At 40.6% G+C, this 22,810-nt stretch overlaps 1 protein-coding gene across 2 annotated transcripts in view; it reads right to left on the bottom strand.

Annotated features, from left to right (window-relative positions):
* The window catches only part of IMPDH2 (inosine monophosphate dehydrogenase 2), a 1,061,056-nt gene that overhangs the window by 73,466 nt on the left and 964,780 nt on the right, over positions 1 to 22,810 (bottom strand). The gene's annotated exons all lie outside the window — the stretch shown is intronic.

The raw sequence follows: 22,810 nt of genomic DNA, 5'->3' as shown, positions 1-22,810 counted from the left end.
ACAGTAAAAAATAAGCAAGAAAAACATACACTGTACAGGTTAAACTAGTAAAAAGAAAGCAACATATAAGTAGATAATATGCAGTACAGATAATCCTAAAAATATATAAAATCACAAAAAGCTAATACAAAAATAAGGATAAATACATGAACATAATTGTACAAGTAAGGGAAAATTTAGGAAAAGTGGACATTGAAAAGGGAGGTGAGTATAGAGGAGGTAGGTAGCAGCAGGGTTAGAAAAGGAGAATTAAGGTAATGAAATGAAAACACAAGAAAACAGAGTGGAATATTCACACTTTTTAGTTTAATGTGGTTCACGGGCAATAACAGACAGATATGATATATCAAAAGAACAGTGTAACATGATCTGAACCATGAAAACACATCCAGTACAAAATTAAAGTTTGTAAGCAAGTATACTGGGATAAACACTAACATTTTCCAGGTCTTTTTCTGAAAAGGAAGATCAAACTTTAACAAACTTTATCAGATTTGGACTGTCAACAAAATGCATAGTTTAATTTTAAATCCATATAAAGCAGTTTCCATCAAAATGGATTTTGATATTTATTCAGCACCAGTACAGAATTGGATTTATGCTTTATCGTGAGCAGTTACCTTTGGTGAGGATTCCAAGTTTTGGTTTACTTTTGATAGTTTAATTTTAAGTGACAATTTTTATATTGCAGTTTCTATTAATGAGTTAAACATGGCTACCAACAGACTGATACTATTTTACACAATATGTTATTAGACAAGGCAATTTCATTTGATTTGAGTTTTTGCTTTTCAAATACTATCAGATCCTGCACATTTTTGGAATTTTGCACATGACGATTTGTGCAATTTGCCTTTATCCCCAATAATATCAGCTGATGGTTCTAAAACAGAATCACTAGCTAGATGTTTTGATTGTGTTCTAGATCAATTCCCATGAGTGTTTGGGGTCCATAGTACTTTTTAGATTTTATTCATGATCCACATTTTGATCAGTCTTACAATTTTATCATTGAGGATGTCCATAATCTTTATTTTCTGTCACCCACATAAGCATTAGCCTGATTTTTTTTAGAAGGGATTACTGAATATGACAGAACTGACAACAGAATGATTTACATTATTTGTAATTAGATGGAAATAATTCTAAAAAATAATTTCTTCCAGTTTAAAGAGAAATTTTGTATATAGCCCAAATGTGTTGAGATGGGAACTCCTGCCACATCAATGTTTGTAGATTTCATGTTATGTGGACAGGGGGAAATGGGTCTTAGATTTTTTTTTTTTTTTGGTTTTATATGTCTTTATATGTAACTCACACTGACAACATTTTTATCTTATGGAAAACAGACATACTTATGATTTACTGCTTTTTGTTATAATTTTTTATCTACTTGGAATCGGTTGATTTTTTTTTTTTTTTTTTTTTTTTTTTTTTTTTTTTTGGATTTTGCCCTATATAAGGACTTGGCTTTAAATAAATTCCAGTTCAAGATTTATCATAAATCAACATTTTGCAATGTATACACATAATATTGTTAAAGGGAAGATGTTATGCCTCTCCAGACTTAACTCTGACAACTGTGCTTTTTTGGATGAATTAAACTACCTTACACAATATGTTTCTGGACAGGAAATACTCCATTGAATTGGTGATAGCATGAGAGATGAAGTTGTATTTCCAGGAACGGTGGTGCAGCGGTTAGAGTTGTCGCCTCACAGAAAGAGGTTCTCCGGTTCGATTCTCGGCTGTGGTGCCTTCTGTGCGGAGTCTGCATGTCCTCCCTTTGGTCGCGTGGGTTTCCTCCGGGTGCTCCGGTTTCCTCCCACACCCCAAAGACATGCAGTAGGTGGATTGGACACTCTAAATTGGCCCTAGGTTTGAGTGTGTGTATGTGTGTGACTTCTTTGGAAGGTTGGGCACCGGGCTGGCAACTCGACACTGTAAAACTCCACTGCCAATCATGAGCGGACAGATGATCCGCTGTGGCGACCCCTAACCAGGAAAAGCCGAAAGAAGAAGCAGCAAATATTAAAAAGCTAAGAACAGCAAAACACTACTTTATCTCTTCCATGATACTGACTTTTTTCAGTTATTCCACCAAGATTAAAAATATTATTTATAAACATTGGGCAGTTTTAGCAGATGTTATACATGATAAATTAGGACCAACACATTGTTTGCTTTCAGAAGAAATGCCAATATCAAGAATATTGTGGAAAGACATAAAAATTTCTCTAATACTGAATCTATTAATTTAGATATATACAAATGCATTGTAGGCAGTCAATGTTCTTATATTTCTGAGAGAGACACAGTGTAGGTAAAGTGATTTTTGCAAGGGTTGAGTTTAACTGCAACACAAATGGTGCAATTTACATTGCTAACTGTGGACATGTTACCCCTATTTTTACACCGAGAAAGCTGATAGAAAACTTTGTAAATATATACATTTGAACAGCATTATGAAATGAGAGCAATAATGCAATGTCAAAACATAACATCACTTTTCCTTCACATCTCAAGTTTTTATTTTTCATTTCAGAACAAGTGTGCAAGAATACTAATATGGAGGTAACTGGCGTGATTACTTAGAATGTGGTAAGTTCTGGTGGCAAATTTGGTTGAATGCCACAGTCACAACACGTCTTAATGAGCATGTCTCTTTGAATTGTCTATTATGTATTTTAGAAGATGAAATTAAGTCATGTTTGTGTCTTTTAACCAATTATATAACTTCTGTTTTATAGGTTCATAGGCAAGTACTAGGCTAACTGCCCTTGTGGGCCATTTTAAGCATAGCCAATTTCCCTTTCTGTGCTCAAAATAACCTCTCACTTGGTTATAGACTGGCCTTCCCAGTCCATGGTCGACAATTATACATTACTTCTGAGAATAACTGTGATCATTCCATAGATAATTTGAGGGGATTCAAGCATGAAATAAAGCACTTAGGAGCTGCATCTGTCCATTAGTATTACAGGAGGGTAGTCCTGGGATAAATTTTCTGTTTCTTATCCACAGATTTAAGTTACACCTGAAAATGGACAGGGATAAATTTTGTTTTACGTGGGTGGGGAATCTGTTTCACAACAGTGGTATCCTCTGTGAAATATACCTGTCCATCCAAATTGTTCTGTTGACGTTGCAGAAGAGGTTTAGATCCCTAGATCAGGGATCGGGTATTTCTGATGCCATCTGACTTGCTGATGTGCAGTAAATCCATAAGTAATTTTTTGAAGGGTGCCTTGTATTCCAGACACAGATCACCTCTTAGCAATCTGCAGAAGAGAGAGGATAGGGCGCTGAGTTGGTCCATGTAGGACATGTTGTTTAGGCCTTGTATCCTTTTAGTAAGGTATCTTTATGGGTGTTCCAATTGTTGCATGTGTCTGAACAGGTACATGCCAAAAGGGGCATTATATTCAATGACTGGCCTAAAGAAGGCTGAATAAAGGGGAACAATGACATCCCTACATACAGACACAATCCCTTTGAAGCTGTGTAATATAGAAGGACTTTCTTACAACAGACACATGTTGGTCAAAAGTTAGGTCACTGTCCATATACGTTCCCAAATCCCGAACAACTGGGTCTACTATTAGAGGTGTATTGTCAATGTGGTAGTTGTCTGGGATAGATGACTTCCCAAAGAATACAATAATGCATTTTTTGGTATTTAGTTTCAGATCACGATTTTCACTATATTCGAGACAAACCTTCCTGCAGGGTGGCTATCATTTGGGATTCAATGACTACTACTAGCTTGCAGTCATTTGCAAATTTAGTCAGTTAGAGCTCTTTGTATTGGCTTTACTTCAGAAAAGTAGATGATAAAACGGGACAGGTGCCAGCACAAACCCCTGGGGATCTCCAGTGGTGACTAGTCTCATTCTGTAGGTAATGTCCCCTACTTTGAGTATCTAAGTCCTATCTGTGGGCCATTTGGCAATCCAGTGGGTACCACAGGGCTTTATTCTCAGTTTATTTAGCTTTTCTACTACGTCTGATTGGAGAATTGTGTTTAAAGCTTTGGCCAGGTTGATGTATGTAGTGTGTACTGTTTCGTCTTCTTCCATTGCTTTGGTGACTTTTTCAAAAAAATCCACCAGAATGAGTAAACATGACCTACCCTTAACAAATACAAACTGAAGGTTCCATATGTCCTGGCCGATTAATTCCAGGATAAGTCTTTCCATGGCTTTGCATATGAAGCTTGTCAGACTTATGGGTTTGTAATTACCTGGGTTTTCTAATTTTGAAACACGCATACTGGAATTGTTGCTGTTTCATTTTATTTCTGATGAAATCCTATGGCACTGAGGATGAAAGTATTCAGACATTGTTTTTGGAATTTTTTTTTGATCATTCATTCTGGTATTTGCTCAGACATTCAATCTAGGTTGTGGTACCTAAGATGTACAGCTATTCAATATAATTGACAGCAATGTACAGTAAGAAGTCACTAACCCAACTGTTATGATTTGTAACACAGAAAACAAAATAATAAATCAAGACTAGATAGAATAGCTGACTATGACATTGGATGCACATGCTTAATAATGGCAAGTTACTGATACTTGAATGCAAGCACCGTCTGTCTGACACAAGACTAGCGAGGTTAGTTTATTAGTATTGTTTATTAGTATTGTACAACTATATATACTTGCATCAGCAATCAGTGCCAAAATAAGTACACCATGCATGGGTATTGCACAATATATCAAAATGAAAATTTTTACTATTAAAGTATTTACAATGATTATAAAGGCAGTACATATGCCATTATACTACAAACCATAGGTCCCATATTACCAAAACCAAACCTTCTGGAGTTTAGAGTATACAGAACCACCACAAAGCTTTTTAAATCAGATGAGCTTGAAGTTTAAACTCACTGACGTTCTATATATAGGACAGTTAAATAGCAGACACAACTCTCCAGCAAATAATGTCATATAGACAAAACTGTTCAGTATATAATGTCACAGAGAAATGAATGGCTTTCTCTTCTACAGTAGAGTATTTACTGATATAAAAAACAGGGAAAGACTTATATGGACACAGGCAATAGATCAAAGTAGAATAAACAGTACACTTAATTTCATTATGAAACCTCAAGGAGTTAGTGGGAAAATTAGAGGAAAGAAAAGCAGGTATAATGATGATCTGCTCGTACTCACTTAACCGTTCTTGTCTTTTGAAAATGAAGGCACTGAATTATTAATCTATTTCAACTAAATTCTAGTTGGGATGTTTTATAGTCACTACTATGGCAACTATTGTCTAAATATTTTAAATTGATGATGGTAGGTTAAGATGACAGTTTTACAATATAATGTAACTATCCTTTTTTTTAATATATATTTTTCTGTCCTGATCATAGGCATATTTTTATGGAACAACTTTCAGTGATAAAGATTAGAGTACTGATCCTTTAAGACAAGTATTTTGAGTGAATCTGGTGAATTGAAGGCTGGTTTTTAGAAAGTATTTAACTTTATTGCAATGTAATAAATTTACTCTGAAGAAGTCCCATGATATGAATGGGACGAAAGTGCTTAGAGGTTTTAATGTTCATTCAGTAAAACAGTGTGGACCACCTTTGTTCAAGTGCATCTGTTAAACTGAAAGAACTATTGCAACTGGATTCAATGGTTTCTAGATACTACCGGTAGGTGGTCAGTGGTACTGACCTTACAATTTTACTAGTCTCTGTATTGGTTCCTGTTTTTTTTTTGTCCTTTTTGTGGTTACGGTGTAAACTTAAGAAGGCCTTATTATGTCTAGGCAATTCAGATCCTATGTCCCAGCTCAAAGAAATCATTTTCTTAATTACAGCCATTTGGCTCTCCCAATATTTTTGACAGAGTATTCCATAGGGAATTTTTAAAATCTGCCAACTCATTATACCCAGTTACCTCTTTCTTCCACATCACACCTCCAACATTTGCTGCCTACCCAAGGAAAATTCTTTGAAGTCTGCTGGAGTATAAAATACTTATGCAAACACTTCCAAGAAAAAATTCTAAACCTTCTGGACTTTGTTGCATACTTGGGAGTCATACATATGTCTTTCCATTGTTCTGTTGTAAATTGTTTTTCCAGTCTCTCTTGCCAATCTTTTTAGCCTCTGATTGATTTGTATACTTTTCATGCAATATTTTATATGCCTTATTAATTAGTCCCTTTTTTACCAACAGCTTGTGTTCTACATTTGACTAAAAACTTTACCACAGCAGGTCTTTCACTTAGAGGACTTCCTCTTTACTCTGATATTAATCGCTGATAGGGAAGGCAGTCTCTAACCTGAAGTCCATACTTCTCGGTCTCATCCTACTCTATGACCTTACCCTCTCTAGTTGCTTGCTCCTTCTGCTTATGTTATGTACATGAGCCTTAACCACGTAGCTCTAAAATATCCTTTCAAATCAGATAATCCTAAACCATCTTGTTCAATTGGATCAACTTATCTTACTTAACACTTGTCTTCTTTCCCTCCCAGACAAACTCCAATTCTATTAATTATTGTCCATAATTTTTCCCCTGGTTGATAAAAGTATACCTGATCTGTATATAAAATAAAGGGACTAAAACATTTTCACTGCTTGTATCTTATTAGCCATAAACAAGAGCTTCCAATCTCTCAGTTTTGTATGCACTTTTGTTTAGTCTCTTCCCACATATCCTGCCATAATAAAATCCTTTTTTAACACCTACTCCTAAATATTTCATCTTGTGTCCCCATAAATATAGGCATTGCTGATCAAAGTCATGAGCAGGTACATCATTTACAGCTAGCGCCTTTATCTTCATTAATTTCATAGCTTAAAAATACTTAAAATGGTCTCAAAATTTTCCACAACACTGCAATGTCCTTTTCTGTATTTATCAAGTACTACACAATATCATTTAAAAATAAAGACAACTTTCTTGATTACCATACCAGTTACATCCTTGAATTTCTGAGTCCCTGATTTTCATACAAGCATCAGTCCCTAAGTTTTACCCTTTAGCTTCCCCTTTGCAAGCCAGTAGCTCCATCTACTTAAGTCATGGACACCCTCATTCTTTCAGAAGCACATAACCCTCTCAAGACTGCTTTGCAGAAACTTCTCTCTGCTTAGAGATCAGAAAATCCCACTCTTTGTAGGGTAATGGGCCTGAAATACCTCCTCCTGCAGCCGATTACCATTACCTTTCCACCTTACTCCTGTTTGTCTGCGTACGTTACTATTAAAGGCACAGTGCTCTCAGCCACATAGGGTGCCACTCAGTCAGGGGCACTTTTCCAAATTACCATTACCTTTCCACCTTACTCCTGTTTGTCTGCCTACCTTACTATTAAAGGTACAGTGCTCTCAACCACATAGGGTGCCACTCAGTCAGGGGCACTTTTCCAACCTCTTTTTTCCTATCATGCTAAAATATCATCTTGCTATGTAACTCCTGTTCACAGCAACCCTATAAGGCAACTACCTCATGCTTTTTAACTTCTGGGTTTTCTGCTCATTTCTAACCGCACTCTAGACAATGAATCAAAGAGCCTCAAGGGTTCTGGGATTTGTTGGCTAGATCACAATAGGTTTGAATGACTAGAAATTCTGGCAGCTTTGACTAACAGAAGGTAGTGGCTGAAAACGCATCTGGAGTGTGGAGTCAGCGGTACCAGGAAGATATGCAAGAGAATGCTGTAATCAGGGTTGCAGCTTATGCAAAACATAGTGTGTAGGTGTTTTTTTAACCCTGGCAGGCAAACATATTATGAGTGCAAAACTTTCTGGATGAATTTAATTTGTGATAACCAAGTGGGATTACTTTACTGTCATTGGCTATAGAATGTTTATGCAAAACAGAGTTGGATTAAGCTATCAAGACCATTATTATTTTTTATTATATCCAGACATCTGCGGTGGTGGTGCTGCGGTAGCGTTGTCGCCTCACAGTTAGATGTTGCCCGTTCGATTCTCAGAGCGTCTTGTGTGTGTTGACATGCGTGAATGAGCGTTCCTTCGTTGAAGGCTGTGCGTTAGGCCCGGCAAGCCAGCACGTACACATCTACTGCCAATCATTAGCGGACCGGAGTTCCGCTTTGGCGACCCCTAACCGGGAAAAGGCGAAAGACACAAACAAATTATATCCAGACATCTGCAGTGTACACAGTCAACAAAGTAGATGGAAATGCTGAACAGGGGGCTGTTCATAGTTTAGCTATCACACTATCAACATTTTGGCTTAGCAGGACTAATATATATTTGTATGAAGCTGTAGTACCTTACAGGGGCTACTTAAGTTTAAGAATGTAGGAATGTTGACTATTCCATTTTTTGTTTGTGTGAACCAAAGTTGAAATATTTTAATGTGGCCATTATATTTTATCGTAATTAGACAATCAGACATCAAGACACTAGAGGTGTAGACAATTAACAAAATGACTACCTGCTAAGTACAAGTGGTGTCTGTGGATAGAACTGATTGACTCTGCTTTTGTTTCCGCAGATTACAGTCATTAATCTGGCTGACTGTTAGTGTGCATTTTATTCAAACAAATTTTAAAAACATTACTGTAGTTATTTTTTCTCCATTATATGACATCTGAGTTGTGCACAGTCAAAGTGGCAAAAATTGCTTGATATGGGACTGACTGTGGACGAAAATGACCTTACTGTCATGGCTATTTAACAGTCATTCTGGCTTTGCAATAGCAGTGGGCCTTCGTGTGAAGCAAGTTGGAGTGGTTTGCTGAGACTATTTTTTTAGAATACAGACATCAAAGGTGCATGGGTACAGAGGTCATCTGTGCATAAATGTGAATTAATTCTGTAATGTTTTATCACAGTCATGAAATGGGATTGGCAGAAGCAATGCCACACAATGCACTTACTAAAATCAGTGCAGAATTACTGTTACTAAGACTTATTCATGTATGTACATAGGGGGTGTTATAGCACATGTTAGAGTAACAAGTCAGCCATAATTTCTTCCATTATCCTCCCCAGACAAATATCAGCATTACACACATTAAGTGTTTTCTCTCTCTAATGATTTTGTCAGGCTGTGTGTGACATTTGATATAAAGTTGATTGTATTTGGTGCAGTATTATATTATGATGAAGACTTAACGCTTGAAAGCACTTAATAAACCATTATTTATTGTTTGAGTTTTTAATAGAGCTGTATTATTGCTTGCAGCACTGCCATCTCACATAGCTTGTATCTGCAGTCAAGTTCTTGGCTGTGGTTTCTTATGTGTAGAGTTTGCACTTCCTTCCACTTTCCGTTTTATCCACATGTTCTTTTTTCCTCCACAACCCAAAGACTAAACTGGAGTGTGTGTGTGTGTGTGTGTGTGTGTGTGTGTGTGTGTGTGTGTGTGTGTGTGTGTGTGTGTGTGTGTGTGTGTGTGTGTGTGTCAGAGGTAGTAGAACTATCTGTGTGAGTATATAAAAATATGTGGAAAAATACCAGTGATTTTCTCTGAGGTAATGCACAATACCTGAAGGCAGATACACAGCTGCTGGCAAACATATATACACTTAATATCACCTTACCCCTATGCCCAAAGGCTCTCCACCCAGCTTAGTTCAACCATCTTTGCAAACAGATGTGCACTGAAGGTTGGTGTAGCCAAAGTTCTTCTGGCTAGCAGTAAAAAAAAAAATCTTAAAACAAATAAGGCAAAAAAAAAAAGCTTGTAAGGGTCTGGAAGCCCGAATACCCTGACTATATAAGGGGATTTTGTTACAGATTTAGTAGGGGGACCCCATTCTCAACCTCTTCTCCGGGCCTCAACTAGTCTAAAATTTAGGTGAGCACAGAAGATTGCTATAGTGTGTGTGTGTGTGTGTGTGTGGGGGGGGGGGGGGGGGGTTGCTGGAGAAAGCAGTCATTATTTCTTATTTCCTCACAAACAGACCTCAGAAGTGTGCACAGAAGGTTGCAATGTCTAATTCAAGGGCAGGGTATCTAAATTACTCTATTATATTTATTTATTTATTTTATTTTATTTTACATTTGTTGACCGGGCTAGTCCAGCTGGATAATTTCCATTTTCAGTGGAGGCCCGGGGAGAAAAGCTCCATCGATTAAAATAAGGTTATAGAGATTAAACAAATACAATAAATGTGAGAAACTAAAACAATGGGTAACAATGAATACATATTAGTTTAGATAAAGTAATACAAAACATAATTTACTATCTACATACTATTGTGTGAGAATAGTGTAATTACTCATTTTAAAATGTCTAACAGACAAAAATTTTTTTTTTTTTTTTTGACAGCAATAGAAATAGTAGAGTCATACAGTTGTAATGTCATTTGTGTTGACAGAGAAAGATAGTTTTGAGATAAGAAATTCTGATAGTAAAAAGTATAAAATAGATTAGTCAGGGTTGGTACAAGAGCAAAGCCAGAAGTTGGTCAGATGTAAAAAAAGTTGTTTTTTAAAAAGATGTAAGGAGCCAAGAGCAGTAATGTGTGAGGGGAGGTTATTCCATATTTTGCCTACAGAGTTGGAGAAAAGGCAGTTACCTGCAGAATTTGTGATCCTGGTTGTGTTGACTTGTAGTTTTTCGGCGGAGCGCAGTTGTTTCAAGTTATTATAGGGGGTCAAGAGGTTACTAAGAGCAGGTGTCTTGGATGGTTGATATAGAATGTTATGTGTGACTACTAGTTGTTGATAGATAAGTTTATTAGGAAATTCCAACCAGTGTAACTGTTTTAGGTTTGTACAGTGGTGTGTTCTATACTGAGATGCTGTGGCAAAACGTGCTATGTTGTGGTAGGATGTAGACAGTTTCCTAAGGTTGCTTTTAGAGAGGTTAGTGTAAATGGAGGAAGCATACAGAAGGGTAGAGATAAGATGTGATTGTGCTAAGGTGATCCGTGCTTCTGGAGTAAGGAAGGGTTTAATTCTATACAGTGAACCAATCTTTTTATTAACTGCTTTTATAGTGTTATTGATTTTTATCAGTTAGTTATTTTTATTTTTTTTAGTTATTTAGTTATTTTTTTCATTTTCCTCAGAATCAATCAAACATCAAACATATACAGCTGACCATCTTTTGGGGGAAATGGATAGGCATGGTCTCATAATGGTGTTGTCAAAGACACTGGCTACCTCCATGCTGCCTTTTTAGGCACTGTTCAACTTACAGATGTTCCAACGGAACCTATTCTATTTCAGACAATGACAAGGTCTGCTTACTGCAATATGTTTCAACAACAAAATCCCAGAACCGGATGACTTCCTGACCCATAAAAATATTCATATTTGTGCAGCTAGCAAAACCTAGTTCTAGTGTATTCCCTCTTTCCTTGGTTCAGTGTGTCTAGCATGCATTCAGCCTCATTGAGAACTCCAGGCCAGATGAAAAAAAAGGCCATCAAACCAAATAAATTGATAAAGGGGGATTTTAACTCATTTACTCCAATGGAACTCAGGAAGTTTGCACTGTAACTTCCAATGAGCGAAGCCTAAAGCCTTTTGACAGAATCAAATTGTCCTCACATTTCAAACAAATGTTCACATCTCTGGAACCACAGGGATTATGAAAGAAGTATAAATGGCAAACTCTTCAGCACCAACTATTTTTATAGTAGTAGAATTCTTTAGGTTCCAGGGTCTTAAACTGAATTTTGTAAGTCACGGCGAATATTATATTTGTAATGTTTTGTAAACAACTTACAATATCTCAGCAACCACTCAAGTCACACACAGTGTCAGCAGCAATTTATTCATCAGCTGAGAGCTTTCATTTGAGGCTAATGAGTTCTGTTTGTGTTACCTGGTTGTGAAATATTTAGAAAAAATTGACAATTATATCTATATAAATTAATATCATAAAAACAACAATTAATATCTCTTTACCTGTACTAGCCAGAGGTCAAATATTAATACAGTTGAGGTTGCTATTGTGTAAGCTTTAAGATGAAAAATTTTAAAACCTTTTACATAGCATGGTTTTGTAATTACTGATGCAAATATGAACAAGCAATATTTGACACTTAGAAGAGGCATTACTCTGATGTAATAAATTACCTGCCTATCCTCTAACAAACATATGCCATTAGCAGCAAATATGCACAAAGATGCTTTGATTTTGTTAATGTCAACTTCCTTGACTACATAATTCTCACCCCCACCAGAAGCAGAAATAAACAAAAGCCATGTACTCACCATAACGATGCTTCTACGATGTCTGTTTTCATTCCTCAACTACTGGGTTACGGATCAGACTTCAGCCACTTCTCAGACTTTGGATCTGTAGCTCAAGCTTCTACCTTTACCCATAATCTCCTCTAAATTCCACATTACCTCAGATCAAGTTTGGTCCCTTGATATCAATATAAAGAAAAAAAACACAGGCCTTGCAGATATCTAGAAAACTCTAGAAACATGAAAGCACAGGTATCCAGAGCTCAGTGTGGAAAAGGCCAAGAAGGTATACCTCCAGGTCATACCAGAAATCATAACAGTACCTTTTACTGTTGGAAGGGAGAAAGGAGGGAGGGTAGGTTGACGAAGGATGAAAACAGACAACACAGATATATCACTATGAGTACATAACGTTTGTATCGGATGTCTTTTGTCCATTATTCAACCATTGGGACAGAGTCCCCAGCTAGTACAAGCCTAGGATGGTCTCATGGATGGATATTCTGCAGTACGGCAAAACCAAACTCTGTCCTGTTTCTGGAAAGGATATCCAACTTGTAATAAGCTATATGAAGGTATGAGCATTGGACCAAGTAGCAGTAGCACAAACGCCATCTACAGAAATGTTGGATAGAAAAGCAGAGGAAGCAGAGACTGACCTTGTTGAATGAGCTCAAGGTGGTCTTGTTTAAGTCGAACCTATTTGCTTATAAGCATGAGTAATACAATCAGTGAGCCACAGCGCTTAAGTGACCTTAGACATAGATGGTCCCAATTTAGCTTTTGAAAAACAAACTGATCTGATTTCCAGAATATTTTTGTTCTATGGAGACAGAATCTCAGTTCTTCCAACAAATGAAGCATATTTTCCCTTTATTGGAGAATTCTGGGAAGAAAACTGGTTAAGGGCATATTCAGAAGCTACTTTCAGGAGGGAGGAGGGGGGTGCAAAGAGAAATCCCGACATTATGAAAGATGATAATGCAGCTGCCAAGGCAATACCTGGCCGCAGGTTCAAAAGGAAATTGAGTTAAGACCTGGAAAAGAATTGGCAAATCCGAAGGAGAAGTGGGACCCCTTAATAGAATGTACCTTTGATAAAAGCTTTACATAGCTTAAGGGAGGCCAAACACAAATTATCTTTACTTACATGGTAACTGGAAATTGCAGCCAGCTGCACTGTGATTGCGGAGTAATTTGCTCCATTATGGAAAATGGAAGCCAAAAAATCTAGCACCGCTGGAATGGATGCTGGAAAGGGATCTAGGTGTCTCTTATAGTAGAGTCCTTTGGGAAGTTGTAAGGATGTGTAAAACCCTGGAAGAAAGCCTAAACCATCTAGCCACCACAGGAAATGGAGAAATCATGTGGTTAACTTGAAGGCTTGGATACCCGGGTGAGGTAGTCTGGACGGGTGAGACAGCATATCTGGAGAGCAATTCAAAATACAAGGAGAGTATACTAGATGATGCCAAAGGAAGGAGAACCACACTTGTAGAGGTCAGAATGGAGGAATAAGGATCATCTTGCTCTTCTGTTGATATGCTTTCTATAGAAATGTGGATATGAGGGGAGTGGGAAGATGAGCAAAGACAAGACGGTCAATCATGAATCACATCATCTCTTGATGACCCCCCCTCCCCCGATGGGATCAGAGCAAAAATACCTCCCGCATTTGAAATTGTGAGCAGAGGTAAAAAGAAAAATCTGTTCTGCCATTGAAGGTTTGAGAGACCACTCTTAAGGCAGAAGTAAAGATCTGTTCAGTCTATCCCCTAAAACGCTGGACTTCTCCTGCATGTGCATTCCCAAAAGAAAGCAGTCAGAAGAGATTGCTCGTTGCCTCTCAACTTTAGGGTAACAGCAGGTTCTCCCTGTTTGTTGATGTACCAGACTACTGACATATTGTCTGTATAGGCAACTGTCCCTCAAGACAGAATGTCCAGAAAGGCCTGCAACAGTAGGAGAACTGTCCTCATCTCTAGGGTGTAGATGTGAAGGGTGGCCTTTAAGGGAACCCATCTGCCTTGGACTGTATGTCCCAAGCAATGCCCCCCACCTGAGAAGCATTTGTGGTCACTGTGGCCTTGGGCAAAAGTAAGACAAAAGGGGAGGCCCCGAGAGATATCTGGTGCATGAATCCACCAGCAGGCATGTTGCTTGCAGATCTTTATGATCCAAATGGGAAAGGCTGTGGGAAGTCGATTTATAGATCACTGTACTGTTAAAGGCAGAATGGTTATGGAGGATGCTACTGAACCAAGAAGCTGAAGTGATGACTGGACAGAGAATGGATGTAACACCTGATCTAACGTAGATGATCTGGACTGAGGGAGTCTTGCCACTTGAGAAATCATATCCAGATGAGACCTATGAACTCCAGGACTTGAGTGAGAGAGAGATGAGATTTGTTGTAACTGACTGTGATGCCCAGGTGTAGACATACATGGAACAGGCAGTCCCTGGCATGTATTAGTAGATACCTGGTGCAAGTGGTGAGGAGCCAGCTGTCAAGAAAAGGAAACATTCCTGGACCATCTGTCTGATTTTATGTGATAGTATGCATCTTGGAGATCTATCGAGCACATCCAATCATCTTTCCACAGAGGGAGGAGAATGGACTGTACCATGACCATTTGGAATTTCAGGTGCTTGGCAAATTGGTTCAAGTGTCTGGAGTCTAATACTGACCTGAGATCCCCAGTTTTCTATGGCACCAAAAAGAACTCTGAGTAAGTTCCAAACACTTGCTGGTCTAGTGGGACCTCTTGAATGACTCTCTTTAGAGGCAGCTTTCCTATTTCTAACACTGCTTCCTTTCTCTGATGGAGTGGTACATCAGACATATTCCTCAAATGTCTGTGGCACAGTAAGGAAAAAGGGAACGTAATAGTCTTTGGTAATTATTTTCCACAGCCAGACATCTTTGGTGATGGAGGTCCAGGCTTCAAGGTGCCGATATAAGCACCCCCCCCCCAACTACCTCCAGAGTGCAGCAGTCAGGCAACTATTCAGTGGCACTGAAAAGGGTTCTCAGTAAAGGGACCTCTGAAGACTTGGTTTTGCGGGACCCTCTGCCATGTGAGAGATATATGCCATTAGAGCTCCCCCTCTGCCACAGGGAGATTTCTCTTCATTGGAGTCCTGGGCAACCCTTTATGAATTTCAAAGCCACATCTTTCTACCCCTTTCTGGTTCTGTGAAAAGGTCCTTTGAGGAGTATAAAAACATATCCCTAAAGCAGATAGGGTTTTCCCATCCTGCTCACTCCTGAAGAGGGTCTCTTTAAACTTGGGTCCAAATTAGGTAGCTCCATCAAAGGGTGCATTGATGAAGGACGTCGAAGTGCTCCACAAAGTCACAGCCAGACATGCCTTCTAATGGTATTTCCTGAACCTGCCACTCTCAAAATGTCTTCTGTAGCGTGGGGGGGGGGGGGATCAGCTACATGGCGGCATTTGATAGGGACTGAAGGATGGTAAGTTGCAAAGAGACTGTCTTTTTATCCTCTGCAGACATAGACATAGAGAGAGATTTGGAAAGTTCCTTAGTCAAATCCCTCTGGAAATTTGTAAAGCGTGGCAGGTAATTCAGTGACCACAGAGCAAAAGTCGCTGAAGCAAATATTTGCTTCCCAAACCAGTCCAAGCCCTAGACTCCCTATTAGGGAGGTGGACAGAAGGACTTTCTGTGACAAGTTCAATTTTGGTGGCTGCCACAACCACCACGGCATCAACTGTGGGACCCCTGCTCCAGCTGGCTTGGTCATTGGGTGCAACTAAATACCTGCCTGGCTTTCTAAGAATAGGTTCTCTCATACTGAGATCCTTCAAAGCTGAATGTTAAATGAGATCTACCATTTCATCTGCTGGGGTACCATCCAGGATGTTGCTGAGCCAGTTCTGAAAGCCTCCAGAAACAAAGACTCCTCCTTGGAAAAGGCTACGGAAGATCAACCACCTCTCTGTCTCAGAAGCTCCAGAATTTCTCCAAAAGAGATATCCTCAAGGGGTGACCTGGGGGCCATTCCCACTTCATCGAAGTCAGTGTCTTCTGTCAAGGATTACTACTGGGAATTAATGTGTCTCCTTTTGAACTTATGTTTCCAGGGGACTTCCATGTGGGGATGGCACTAGGAAGACCCAGAAGTGGGTGGGGAGACTTGCATAAGTATGTCTCGAGGTTTGAGGGGACCAGTTGGCCCAATGGAACAGAATAAGCAGACTCAAGACCCAGGGCACACAGTTGTGGAGGGGAAGGACCCAAGGTGAGCAAAGATATTCTGTCTCCAGTCATGAAGAGAGCTTGCTCCACTGCTTCGAATGCAGAAGCCTAAATCTACCCCAATAGTAGCTGAAGCCACCTGACCACAGATGCCTATGCAGTCCTCATAACTCTGCCTCAAAGCAGAAGTTGAAGCCAAGCTATATAGCGCTGAAGCCCCAAGGAAAAGGGGTAGCTCCAAAAGCCTCAAAGTTGAACCCTCTACCCCTGCATCCAGCAACAAAGCTACAGTTCTGACATCCTTCTGTCTCAGACAAGGTCAGTGCCAGTTAACTCAGAGAAGACGTCAGAGTTGATGTAAGCCAAGCCTTCAGATAAACCAAACAATCCCAGGCTTCTCGGATCCAGTACCTTCAAACCCAAGGTGTTTGTGATGGTCTAAAGCTCACTGATCCAATGGGAGCCAGAGTCAGGTTCACATCTGCTTTAGACAAGCTCCTGGTAGACCTGCAGGACAAATAGGTGGATGGAAGTCTAGAAAAGTACAGTTTTGTATCTACCATAAATGTAGATGTTCGAGGATCCACATTGCTGCAGTCATAACCTGTGGGTAGTCCGCTGTCCTCGGTCGGCCCGAATACCAAAGAGCTAGGCTGGCGTCGGTCATAGTCGCCCAGAGCTGACGTCAGTACGTAGTAGTACTTAAGCGCATGACCGACGCCATATCCTCAGTCTTTCTTGCCCCAGATGTCAGAAGGCCTAAAAATGAAAGGCCAGAGCCAAAATAGTAAATACCCAACAACCACCAGTGAGGAAATAATGAGTATCCCAAAAGGAAACACAGCAACCACAAACTATAGAGGGGAAGGAGGGAGGGAAAATAGGACTGCAGCAATGTGGATCCTCGAACATCTACATTTATGGTAGGTACAAAACTGTACTATGTTCTTCGTCTCACATTGCTGCAGTCATAACCTGTGGGTAGAATCCCAAAGCAAAGGAAAAGGGAGGCTGGCAAACTAAAAAGCATTAGGAGCTGCTAACATGCCCTGTAAAACTGCAGTGGCAAACCCAGCCCTGGACTTAGAATAAAGAGGGAGATGGTAATGCTTAGTAAAAGTGTGTACTGAACTCCAAGTAGCTGCTTCCAAAATATCCTTAGTAGCTACCCCCCTCAAAAAGGCAGTAGATGTGGCGGTAGCCCTAGTTGAATGAGGTCTGATCCCAGCAGGAACATTCTTCCCATGATGAGAATAACAAAAAGCAATACAGTGACCAATCCACTTAGAAATAGTTTGCTTTGAAACAGCTTTCCCTTGTGAACCCAAAGCAAAAGAAATAAATAACTGTTGAGTCTGCCTGAACTCTTTAGTTCTGCTCAAATAATAACGTAGCTGCCTGTGGATGTCCAAAGAATGCAAGACTTTTTCCCCCTTATTTTGGGGGTCAGCATAAAAAGTAGGCAAATGAATAGACTGGTTCAAGGCCACATTAGAAATCACTTTAGGCATAAAAGTAGGGTTAGTACGCAAAGAAACTCTATCCTTATGGAATATCAGAAAGGGTTCAACTGCCATGAGTGCCTGCAATTCAGATACCCTCCTAGCAGAAGTAATGGCTAACAAAAAAGCAGTCTTCCAAGACAAAAACTTCAACTCAGACGTAGCTGCAGGTTCAAAAGGAGGTAAAGTAAGCTTCTCCAACACAAAATTGAGATCCCAGGAAGGAGTAGGAGCTCTACGTGGGGGTCTTATATTTTTTGCCCCTCTAAGAAATTGTTTAAACAAAGGGTGAGAAAATAAAGGAGGGTCACAATCATAGTGAGCAGAAATGGCTGCAGCATGAACCTTCACAGAAGAAAATGACAAACCCTTGTCCAGTAATTCAGTAAGGTACTGTAGAGCAAAACTCAAATTAGGTACTGAAACATCAAAGCCCTTTGCTGTGCTCCAAAGAAAAAATCTCCTCCATTTATCAGCATAAACTTTTCGAGTACTAGGCCTCCTGGCTTCCAAAATGACATCTAAAACCTGTTGAGGAAGCTGAGACCCCACCGGCTCTAAAACAGAATACGCCAGGCTGTTAGATGCAGGGACTGCACCCTGACATTGAGAAAATGATAGTTTTGACTGGGATAACAAGTGAGGAATCTGTGGCAAAGGCCAAGGGGGCTCCTGAATTAAACTCCTCAGCAGAGGATACCAATGCTGACGTGGCCAATCTGGTGCTATTAGAATCATGCAAGGCTTGTCCCGCCTGACTTTCAAGAGTACCTTGGGAAGAAGAGGCAGAGGGGGGAAAGCATAGACGTGAAGGTTGTTCCAACTGAAAGATAGAGCATCCACTTTCCAAGCTTTTGGGTGAAACATCTTTGTGCAAAATTTTGTCAGTTGGAAATTCAGTGGAGAAGCGAACAGATCTATGTCTGGAGTTCCCCAAGCCACGGTCAACTGTTGGAATACCTGAGGGTCCAATTTCCACTCGTGGGGATCCACAATTTGTCTGCTCAATACATCTGCTAGGGAGTTCTGTGCTCCTGGCAGAAACCGTGCTTGAAGATTGATGTGCAAACTCAGAGCAGTCTCCCACAATATCATTGCTTGTCTGCAAAGAGGGTAAGAATGGGTTCCCCCCTGCTTGTTGATGTACCACATGACTGTTGTGTTGTCTGCTCGAATCAACACCTGTCCCGGCTGAAGTAGGTCCTTGAAGGCCATCAAGGCAAATTGGACTGCTAACATCTCCTTCATGTTGATATGCAAATGTAGTAGTTTGGGAGGCCACGTGTCTTGTATCCATTTCCCATTGAAGTGTGCTCCCCAAGCCAAGTCCGAGGCATCTGTCGTTATGATCTGACTCGCATCTGGTCGGGTCACAGAGAGTCCCCTGTTTAGGTGACATTCCTGAGCCCACCACAAGAATTCCTTCTGGATGCAAGGTATTATCCGAATGACAGTGTCCAAACCGTGGCAGTGTTGAGTCCATACACTTTTGAGATACCATTGTAGCTTCCTCATATGCAGTTTGGCATTGGGAAGTACTAGAATGCAAGATGCCATGAACCCCAAGGCTTGAAGGACTGTCCTTGCAGTCAGCCTGGACATTACTGATAACTGCTGGAAGTATAGATGAAGAGTTCTCGGTTTGTCCGGGGTCAGAAATGCCATCTGAGAAGCTGTATTCAGTCTCACACCCAGAAAGCACATGTCCTGAGAGGGCACTAGACTGGACTTTATTTCGTTCACAGAATACCCTAGGCACCTTGAAACTGCCATTACATACTGGAGATGTTGTAGTAACTTGTCTTTGTCTTGAGCAAGAATCAGGCAATCGTCCAGATAAGGATAAATTTGTATTCCCCTCTGTCTGAAGAAAGCAATTACAGGAGCCAGAACTTTTGTGAACACCCTGGGCGCAGTAGATAAACCAAAGGGCAATGCAGAGAACTGATAATGAGAAGTACCAGCCCGAAATCTCAGGAATCTCCTGCAGCTGGGCCTGATAGGGATGTGAAGATAGGCCTCTGAGATCCAGGGTTACCATCCAGTGATCTTTGCCTAGCATAGGTAGAAGTTGTTGTAAAGTTAACATTTTGAACTTTGGAATGTCTAGGTAGGTATTGAGAATGGACAAATCCAGGATTGGCCTCCAAGTGTTTCCTTTCTTTGGCACTAGGAATAGACGGGAATAAAATCCTAGGCCTGCTTCTGACGGAGGGACCACCTGAATTGCCCCCATCTGCAAAAGCAAAGAAATTTGCTCCTGAGCCTCCAGCCTTTGCTGAGGAGGCACATCCGGCATGCCTTTGAAAGGAGGAAAAGTGTGAAAATAAAACTTGTAACCTTGATTTATTATTTCCAACACCCATTTGTCCTGGGTGACCAAATGCCAGTTTTGTTTGAAAAGTCCCAACTTTCCTCCTAGAGGAGCTGCCAGTAAAGAAGGATCTGGCAGCTGAAGATACAGGTCATTGGGTCTGTTTACGAAAGGGCTGACCCCTGCCCTCACCAGAAGATTGTGCAGGAGAACTCCAAGTCCTAGGTCTGAAAGAACCCTGAGCGTGAGCCCTGCCTCTACCACGTCTAGACCTGCCCTTAGACTGATAATCCGAAGAAGGGTAGGACCATCCTCTAGCAGGCCAATTCCTACTAAACTTAGGAGGCTGCACCTGCAAAAAATCCTTGACCGTCTGCATAGACTTAGCCTTATCTTCCATCTTTTTCAAAACTGACTCCACAGGAGAACCAAAAAGAACTTCAGATTGAAGAGGAGCATCCAAAATCCGAGCCTTAACATGCTCTGACAAATTTTGATCCTTAAGCCAGGCATGTCTACGAATAACTGAACCTGTAGCAGCCACCCTGGATGAAGCCTGAAGAGCATCGAAACCACACTGCAAAGAATGTTTGCCAACTTGATCTGATGCATGAACCAACTCCTGCAGCTCCTTACACTCTATACCCTCAGATAAAGCATCCACCTTAGATTTCAATTGGCCTAACAAAAAGTTCTGATACTTCAGCATATGAAACTGGCAATTCAAAGCCCTCATAGCTAACGTAGAGGAGGTGTACACTTTTTTCCCCCACCTATCTAACGCTCTAGAATCTTTATCCAAAGGAACTGGATTCTTAGCCACAGAAGCCCTGACACCCTTCGGACCTTGAATAATAGTTTCTGGATCTGCTCTAGGACTCTTGTACAAATACTTATGTGCTTCTGGAACTCTGTAATATCTGTCTGGCTTGACAGGGGCAGGGGGCAAAGAATCAGGATTAAGGGAAGCTTCAGAGAAAACATCCTGAACAACATCTAAGACAGAGGGAATAGCCAAAGGCCTATGTTGTGGCAAAAACAAAAATTCCCTAAGCCTTTTCCGAGAATCTGAAAAATCCTGACCTTCCCACTTGAAATGTTCCCTCATGGAATGTAAAGTTTCAGAAAAGGAAAAATCCTCTGGAGGAGAAGCAGAAGGACAGGAATCCTCTGCATCCGAATCTGAATAGGGAGGGAAATCCTGAATTTCTTCAGCTGAGGAATCAGAGTAGTCTGAAGAATGCTCCATTCCCTCTAAATCTGCCTCCACCCTAGGCCTCTTCTCTGGGGGGGGGGCATAGAACCCCTGATCAAGGTAATCAAGTCCTCTGCCATTTTCAACATATGCTTTTTAGGAACAGGGGCTGGAGAGCTAGAGCTATGGCCAGGGCCAGCAAGACAAGGTTTGGCCTTAGCATGGCCTTTAGCCTCTGAAGTAGAAGGCCTAATAACCTTTTGTAAAGATGGAACTACAGATACCTGAGAAGCACCTTCAGCCTGGCCTAATTCCTGAGAGGCCAACTCCTGCAAAAGTAAAGGTTCCCCCTGGGATTCAGCCGAACCCTCGGCAGGATCCACAGTTTCAACCGGAGGTTCCATAGAACCGGCGTCCGCAACGGACGACTCATCCGGTTTAGACCTCAAAGATTTATCTTTACGCTTTTTAGCGGTAGCGGGCGTCGGAGGATCCGACGGCATGTTATAGTTAAACCGTTTACCGAAAACAAGCCTGGCACAGTCTAATCTGCGTTTAATGGTGCGCTTATTAAATCTAGCACAAAAGCGACACCCGACTACGTCGTGTTCAGGCCCCAAGCAAGGAATACAGAGAGAATGATAATCCCTATGAGGTATCTGTTTCCCACAAGAAATACAATTATTAACTTTTTCTGACATCCGGATAACTGAGGCAAGAAAAGACAAAAATTTCCCCAACGGGGTACTTAGCCCAACTTGGTCTTCGGTCTGAAACTCGAAAAATGAAAATTTCAGAACGCCGAACGGCACTTGCAAACGCTGCTTCTGCTTCGGACCACGCGGCAAGAAAGACTGAGGATATGGCGTCAGTCATGCGCTTAAGTACTACTACGTACTGACGTCAGCTCTGGGCGACTATGACCGACGCCAGCCTAGCTCTTTGGTATTCGAGCCGACCGAGGACAGCGGACTACCCACAGGTTATGACTGCAGCAATGTGAGACGAAGAACATCTCATTGTGGTGTTTCTTGTAGAAATAAAAAGTATAGCCTTTATGAAATCAACAACGGAGAAAACATTTGTGCATAGGGAGAAGACTTTGCAGAACAAAGTGTAAGATTTAAAGAAGTGGACACATCTGAGGTCTTAAGGATTTTTGCCGGCAGAGCTGAAGCTGTATCAGAGTGAGAACAGTCAGGGGAACACTTCATTGACTTACTGTTTTTTCTTTAAACTTTTCTCTTTTTTCCCCCTGAGATATTTCCACTGGTTTCTTTGTGGAGGGGAAGCTCATGACACTGAAAAGGAGAAAGAAGGGAGTAAACCTTTAAGAACTAATTTATTCTTACTCTCAACCAAAGTTCTGTGTTTGAAGCCTGAACAAATTTCACATTCAACCTCAAGATGCACGGC

The sequence above is a fragment of the Protopterus annectens genome, chromosome 7.part1 (assembly GCF_019279795.1).
Source record: "Protopterus annectens isolate FY-2018-M chromosome 7.part1, PAN1.0, whole genome shotgun sequence".
Lineage (NCBI taxonomy): Eukaryota > Metazoa > Chordata > Ceratodontiformes > Protopteridae > Protopterus > Protopterus annectens.
The sequence above is the reverse complement of the archived record's forward strand: the minus strand, read 5'-3'. Positions and strand labels throughout refer to the sequence as shown.